The sequence below is a fragment of the Podarcis tiliguerta genome, assembly GCF_965153285.1.
Source record: "Podarcis tiliguerta genome assembly, chromosome: 9".
NCBI classification, from domain to species: domain Eukaryota; kingdom Metazoa; phylum Chordata; class Lepidosauria; order Squamata; family Lacertidae; genus Podarcis; species Podarcis tiliguerta.
In genome coordinates, this window is record NC_139542.1 from 59,480,315 (window position 1) to 59,487,138 (window position 6,824).

Genomic DNA, 6,824 nt, shown 5'->3' on the forward strand with positions numbered 1-6,824 from the left:
CTTGTTTGTGAACAATTACAGCTAGATTGAGACATTCTTTTTAGTGTTATATTATGCTTAATGTTGCATTTTAGTATTAAAAGGATTTGTATATTTCTTTCGCGTTACTATTCATAGTTATTTATCTGGGAGTACTAACCAAAGTTCTCGAGCCGCTTACAATATATTTGTGACACAATAAAATAGCCGGTGATACAATAGTCACTATGGCAGGGCAAAGGTGTCTATAAGGCCCCTCATCCCTTTGTTCTCTGATGTTCCTGCAAGACTTGAACTGGTTCACCTCACAAAGCACTCACCGGGACCAGCAAGATTTCTACAGGAAGGACACAAGATCTCCTCTGACCTTAGAATTGCATTTGCAAAACCTGATGGGCCTTGAAATTGTGCTGGCGTTGACATTGTTTACGCTGATTGAAAAGACACAGCAAGCACCTTGAGAGTTTTACTCTCCTCTAGTGCAACAGGCCTACTAACGTGCTGATTCAGCGTTTGGATATCTCACTTCCTGCCACAAATTCTATTTTCTCTCTTTGCTGTGGTTATCACTATTCTCGTATCTTTCCACATTCCTTCCACCTGTCTCTTTGCTGATGTCTTTCTATTGCGATATTCTGATGTTTGCTTCCTCCCCTCTCTCTCTCTCTTGAGCAAACACACTATGACGCCCAAGGACTTTCTGGAATTGTCATTTTACGAAAATTAAAGAGATGTGTGCTATCTCAGAAGCAAATCGTTATGCAACAAGCTCCAAATATTTTCTTTTACAAAAGAAAAACCCACGGCTTTATATTGTAATGTGCTAAGGATCTGGTAGCAGCGAAGCACCTGACAATGATTGGCTGAGCTGCTCTCTCCAAGTGTGGCAAAATGCAGCATATGAAAACGATGTTGTGGTGTGGGTGAATTCATTCTGGGGAATCTCAGGGCAGCATATTGCCTATTGTAGGCAAAGGTGCTGTTAATGTAACTGTTGGAATGACTACAGTGCTTAAAGGAGGGTCTTAGAATTTCATAGCCTCCAACATTTCTCCAATGAAAATAGTAAAGGTAAAGGGACCCCTGACCATTAGGTCTAGTCGTGGATGACTCTGGGGTTGCGGCCCTCATCTCGCTTTATTGGCCGAGGGAGCCGGCGTACAGCTTCCAGGTCATGTGGCCAGCATGACTAAGCCGCTTCTGGCGAACCAGAGCAGCACACAGAAACTCCGTTTACCTTCCTGCCGGAGCGGTACCTATTTATTTATGAAAACAGTAGGGACGTATGGTAATATTTAACCACCACAACTGTATTATTTATACCTGGCTCATCTGACTGGGTTGCTCCATCCCCTTTGGGCTGCTTCCAACATATATAAAAACATGCTAAAACACTAAACATTTTTTTAAAAAACCTTCCCTATCCAGGACTGCCTTCAGATGTCTTCTAAAGGTGGTATAGTTACATCTCTTTGGTTTGGGGAGGGTCCCCATAACTCAATATCCTCCAACATTTCTTCAATGAAAATAGGGATGTCCTAAGGAAAAGCAGGACATTCCGGGATCAAATCAGAAAGCAGGATGGTTTCTGTAAATCTGAGACCGTCCCCGGAAAATTGGGACACTTGGGAGTGTCTGGAATTTCATTCCACCCCCCTCCGCTACAAAAATATTAAATTGATATATGGGTGGTGCCTTTTTGCCACTAGCTATCAAACGATGACAAAAGCTGAGTCAAAGTATTTGGCCCAGTTTTAATTTCAGCACATACTCCTTCATGCCCAAGGGTTACAAACCTAAAGAAAGTTGAAAACAGAGGGATATCGTGTCCTCCCTAAAAGAGGGCATGTGTTGCGGTGAGGCCTGAAGACCAATCCCCTGTGTTGTGGGTGGGTAAGATTGGTCAGCCACAACATCCGATTGGTAGGTCCCTCGATGTTGGGTACGATCTAGCCAATGGGGCGCAGTCCAAATACATTGAGGGACCTATATATACCCATGCATGTGACCCAGAGCTTCCTCCTTCACCACGTGCATTCAGAACTCCCACCCACCTCTCCCTACTTTTAAGGCTTGTGCGCTTGACCTTGTTACGCCGTCGTGTGTCGTCTGTTGTTGGGACAGGGGCACGGCAGGAATTTCCCCCACTTGGCTGATGCCATTTGGGTTTCGCTTGCCGTGTAGCAAATCGTCACAACTTGTAAGGTTACGGATAGGCTCTGGTTCAGGTGATAGGGATGGGAGAACGCTCTCGCCATCCCTATGTGAAGGGTATTCCGTTAAAGGAATCCAGGGACTCAAATGGTTTGGTCAACCCCTGAGAGGGGGTTGTGCCCGTGCCTGAGTCCAGGGGGGTATTTGGGTGGTGGAGATAGCCTGTTCCCGACTTTTCACCTATCCAGGTGTTCACCCTTGGCTGACCTATGCTGGAACCCTGGGTCAGCGCTGCCTGCAAGTGTGCAGGGAGCTAGTCGAACCAGAGCCCATGCAACCACTCGCTTTCTGTAATCAACAAAGTTGTGGCCTAAATTCTGCCAAAAACCAAAGCTAAAATTTGATTCAAGTGTCGATTTATTTAGGGGGGAAGCCTCTGGGTCTGAACACGCGATAGGGATCCCCAGACGAAAAGGGGACCAAACTGTTTCTTATCTAAGTATCCTGTTTGCAGTTTGTTGAGTGCAACTCTGCCAAGGTACGAGTTCTATCAGTCAGGCTTGGCACCAGCCAAGAACCCCTGTCCCCGACTCTTTAGGATGTAATGTTTGCTTAAAATGTTGACTGCTCTGCTTTCGCCACAGACTGAACTCAATTTCCTGCTTCCTGGTTATTCCGTCAGAACAATAGTAGAGGCCATAGAAGGTGCTGTGCTCACCCTGTTCTCTTGAGTCAGCGTCTTTTTCCATGGGGTTAACAATTGCCATACTGAAGTCTCTGGGAATCTTGCCACTGACTTCAATCTGCGCATCTATAATGAGAGGGGATTTGCTTCTTTGAAGCTTATGGTACTGTTTTACTAAACAGGTGCAAGCTTTCAGCAACTGTTCCTGCCCGGCTCCAGTGAAAGCTGGTTATACGCCAGATAGACTGCAGCCAAAACCCATTCAGTCATAATATCTTTTGTGGGGAACGTGGTGGTTGAAATAGATTGGAAAAGGAGGCCGTGCCTGGAAGTGGCAATGGGAGTTAATTAATTCAGGAAATTACTGACTCAAGTACCCAGCATGTGTACTCTTATCATACACTTGTTATTAAACATGTTTGGAGTGCCAAACATTAGATTTTTATGAGTACATGTTGACAATGGACTGTTGAAGTTATGTAACCCTAAGGCTGTAAGCCGGCACAGCCTTATCAGTAAGCAAAGCAAAGAAGCCACTTCAGATGTTGCAGACTGGGGACTCTAAAGAAAAAGGATTTGATGAAAGTGGATCAAAGTTTGTTTGTTTTTTAAATAATTTTTATTAACAGGCCAATCAAATCACATTATTTCCAAGTCACATTAATTCCAAATTATACAGCCAAATTTTTAAATTTTGTTGGGGGTACCCATACTTCAAGCTCCGAACGGGGGTCCAAGCATCACTTATATTGCTGCTTTAATTAAACAGTTCTATTCAGTTCTATCCAGATAGTCTCTTTATTACTTTCTTCATCTTCTTGTTGTTATCATATGTTCCTTTCTTTGCGATCTCTGATAATCTTCACAAGCGGGTTGGAAACAAACATCCTCTGTGTGGGTTTTACACTCTCCAAAAATCATAAAAGTGGATCAAAGTTTGAATTAGAGATATTAAGTAATGATTCTAAAATTTTGTCTAAAATGTATAAATTGCTGCTTGAATGGCATTTGAAGGACGAGGAGGTTAAGTCGGTTATGATTCACTGGGCCAAAGATTTTGGGTATAATATACAGCTGAGTGATTGGGTGAAATTATGTAAAGAAGGTTTAAAATTTACTGCATGCAATGTCCTAAAAGAAAATGTGATGAAAATGATGTATAGATGGTATATTACACCTGTCAAGTTAGCGAAAATGTATAAAGTCAGTAATAAATGTTGGAAATGTAAAGAAAAAGAGGGAACATTTTATCACATGTGGTGGGAATGTAAAAAGGTGAAATGCTTCTGGGAGATGATATATAATGAGATGAAAAAAATGTTGAAATATACATTTATAAAGAAACCAGAAGCATTTTTACTGGGCATTGTTGGGAGTGATATAAATAGAAAGGAATATAAGCTCTTTTTATATGCAATAACAGCAGCAAGAATATTACTGGCCCAAAAATGGAAGCAAGAAGAATTACCGACGATTGAAGAATGGAGGATGAAGTTAATGGACTATGCAGAACTAGATAAACTAACAGGAAGGATTCAAAACTGGCGGGACCAGAAATTCACGGAAGACTGGAGTAAATTTACGGACTATTTGAAAAGTATTTGTGAAGATCAGACGACGTTGTAGCTTTGCAAGAAGTTTTGTGAGGCGTATTATTGGAAGTATTGCAAAATGGAGAAGGGGAAGGATGATTTGTTAAGAGATGTAAAGGCAATATAAGGTTAAGAAATGCATAAGAAGTGGTTAAAACGGTGGATCATCAGAGGTGCTGATGGAAGTGTAAAAAGATTGTATAAGTGATTAGTTTTGTGGTACATTTTATAATTTATATGTTAAAATCAATTAAAAAATTTTTTTTAAAAAAAGATGTTGCAGACTGGGGGCTGGGACTAGCGGAGAGGTACTGGATCCATGTGTGCCGATTCTATGCTCCCCACCAGCCCATGTCCCCATGCAATCATTGAAATAACATTGAACTGCCTGTCCTTTGTGTGTGGAAAAGCAGCAAAGTTTCATAAGCTACCACTCACTGCAAACTTATGCACACCTACAGAAGAGTAGGAATGGGCAAATCTCTCAATTCTGTGTTCTCTCGCAGCTGAAAGTAGGTGGGTTGTGAGTTCTTTGTGGTGTAAATGGGCATTGTTGTCTTGGAAGATGTTTAGTAGGGCCAATTCTGGGGTGGTGTCTAATACTTGCTTAGTTATTTTATATACAGTGGTGCCTCGCAAGACGAAATTAATTCGTTCCGCGAGTTCTTTCATTGAGCGAGCTTTTTGTCTTGCGAAGCACCACTGCAGTTAAACACTAACAACGGCGGGGAGGGGCGGGGACTCACCCGCGCCTTGTGGCCACCGCGCGATGCGGCTGCTGGAGGGCGGCGGGGCTCAGGAGCGCGACTCCGGCTGCAATGCTGGCTGCTGGCGGCAGCAGCTCTCTGAGAGGAGCGCGTGAGGGCGGTGGGCAGCGGCGCGAGGCAGCCGGAAGGTCGGCCGTCAGCCGGAAGGTCAGAGGGAACCGGAGGAGTCGTCAGCCGGAAGGTGGGAGGGAGCCGGAGAAGCGGGGAAGTGAGCGTGCGACCGTCGCCATGACAGGAGAGGTAGGGCTGTTTCGTCTAGCGAAGCAAGCCCTTAGGAAAATCCGTCTTGCGAAGCACCTCAGAAAACGAAAAACCCTTTCGTCTAGCGAGTTTTTTGTCTTCCGAGGCATTCGTCTTGCGGGGTACCACTGTATTTCTCGTATGGCTGTTGTCCAGAATAGTTGGATTTTGGGCCACTCCCATGTCTCAGCAAATGAAACTGATTTGTAAAAATGTAACATGGAAAAAATACGAGAGATATTACACATACTTCTGTAAAACAAGAAAATCTTTAATAAAAATACCGTATTTTTTGCACCATAACACTCACTTTTTTCCTCCTAGAAAGTAAGGGGAAATGTCTGTGCGTGTTATGGAGCGAATGCCTGTGGATGGCGGGGGGATCTGCTACAGTTGTGAGCAGAGGATCCATGGTTCCCCTTCCTTCCCTCCTCCGTGGCTTGCTTTGAAACAGCAAAGCAGGAGAAGAGCTGCTGAGTGGGGAGGAGAGAGGGACAGAGAGCCTGCTTGCTTTAAAGGAGCAAAGCGGGAGAGGAGAGGAGCCTTCTCCTCTTATACCCCTCTTCTGCATTATTAACAGCATCCTTCTCCACCCACCCCACGCGTGTCCCTTGTCCCTTGAGTGCTTTTCCTTCCCTCCCCACTTAAAACGTGGTTACAAAGCACGGATCCACATGGATCCTCAGGATTTTTGCACTGGGTCACCCCAAATTCACCATCAGATCACATAGCATGTCCATGGCTACGGCTTGCACCAAAAAAATCACACACCCACTGTTGCCTGGGGCCGCAGTGGTGCAAAAAGGTGGTTACAAAGCATGGATCTACATGGATCCTCAGGATTTTTGCATTGGGCTACCCCAAACTCACCGTCAGATCACATGTCTGTGGCCACAGCATGAACCACAAAAATCATACATCCGCTGTTTCATTTAGAATATTTTTTTTTCTTGTTTTCCTCCTCTAAAAACTATGTGCGTGTTATGGACGGGTGCGTGTTATAGAGCGAAAAATACGGTAAATAAGTTACACCTTCAAAATAATAATAATAATATAATAATAATAATAATAATAATTCTGGGTTCTCTCCATTTCTCATTTTCCCCATTTTAAGTTTAGTTCTCCACATTCCCAAATCAGTTTGTCAATTTTTTTTTTTTAAAAAGAATTTATCAGTGTATTGGTGCAAATTTCTCCTAATATACACGTTTTGCCTAACACACATTTTTGCAGAGCAATTTCCCCATAGAAGATGCGTTTTGGTTGTTTTCACAAATATACACATTTTTATGCATGCTTTTGTCCTAGCCCATGCATTTGTCCGCACTTTACTTGGCCAGAGAACTGCGCAGCAAAATGTGGAGAAGTGTGAAGCTCAAAAGATGGCCGTGTTTTTGGTTTTATATT

The 6,824-nt window shown here is 43.4% G+C and overlaps 1 long non-coding RNA gene across 1 annotated transcript in view; it reads left to right on the top strand.

The window, feature by feature from the left end:
• LOC310657423 overlaps positions 1 to 6,442 on the top strand; it is a 290,637-nt gene extending 284,195 nt beyond the window's left edge. Inside the window, exon 2 of the long non-coding RNA XR_014501770.1 lies at positions 6,211 to 6,442. This is a non-coding gene — a long non-coding RNA (uncharacterized lncRNA). The remainder of the gene's footprint in view (positions 1 to 6,210) is intronic.
• Positions 6,443 to 6,824: the final 382 nt, after the last annotated feature.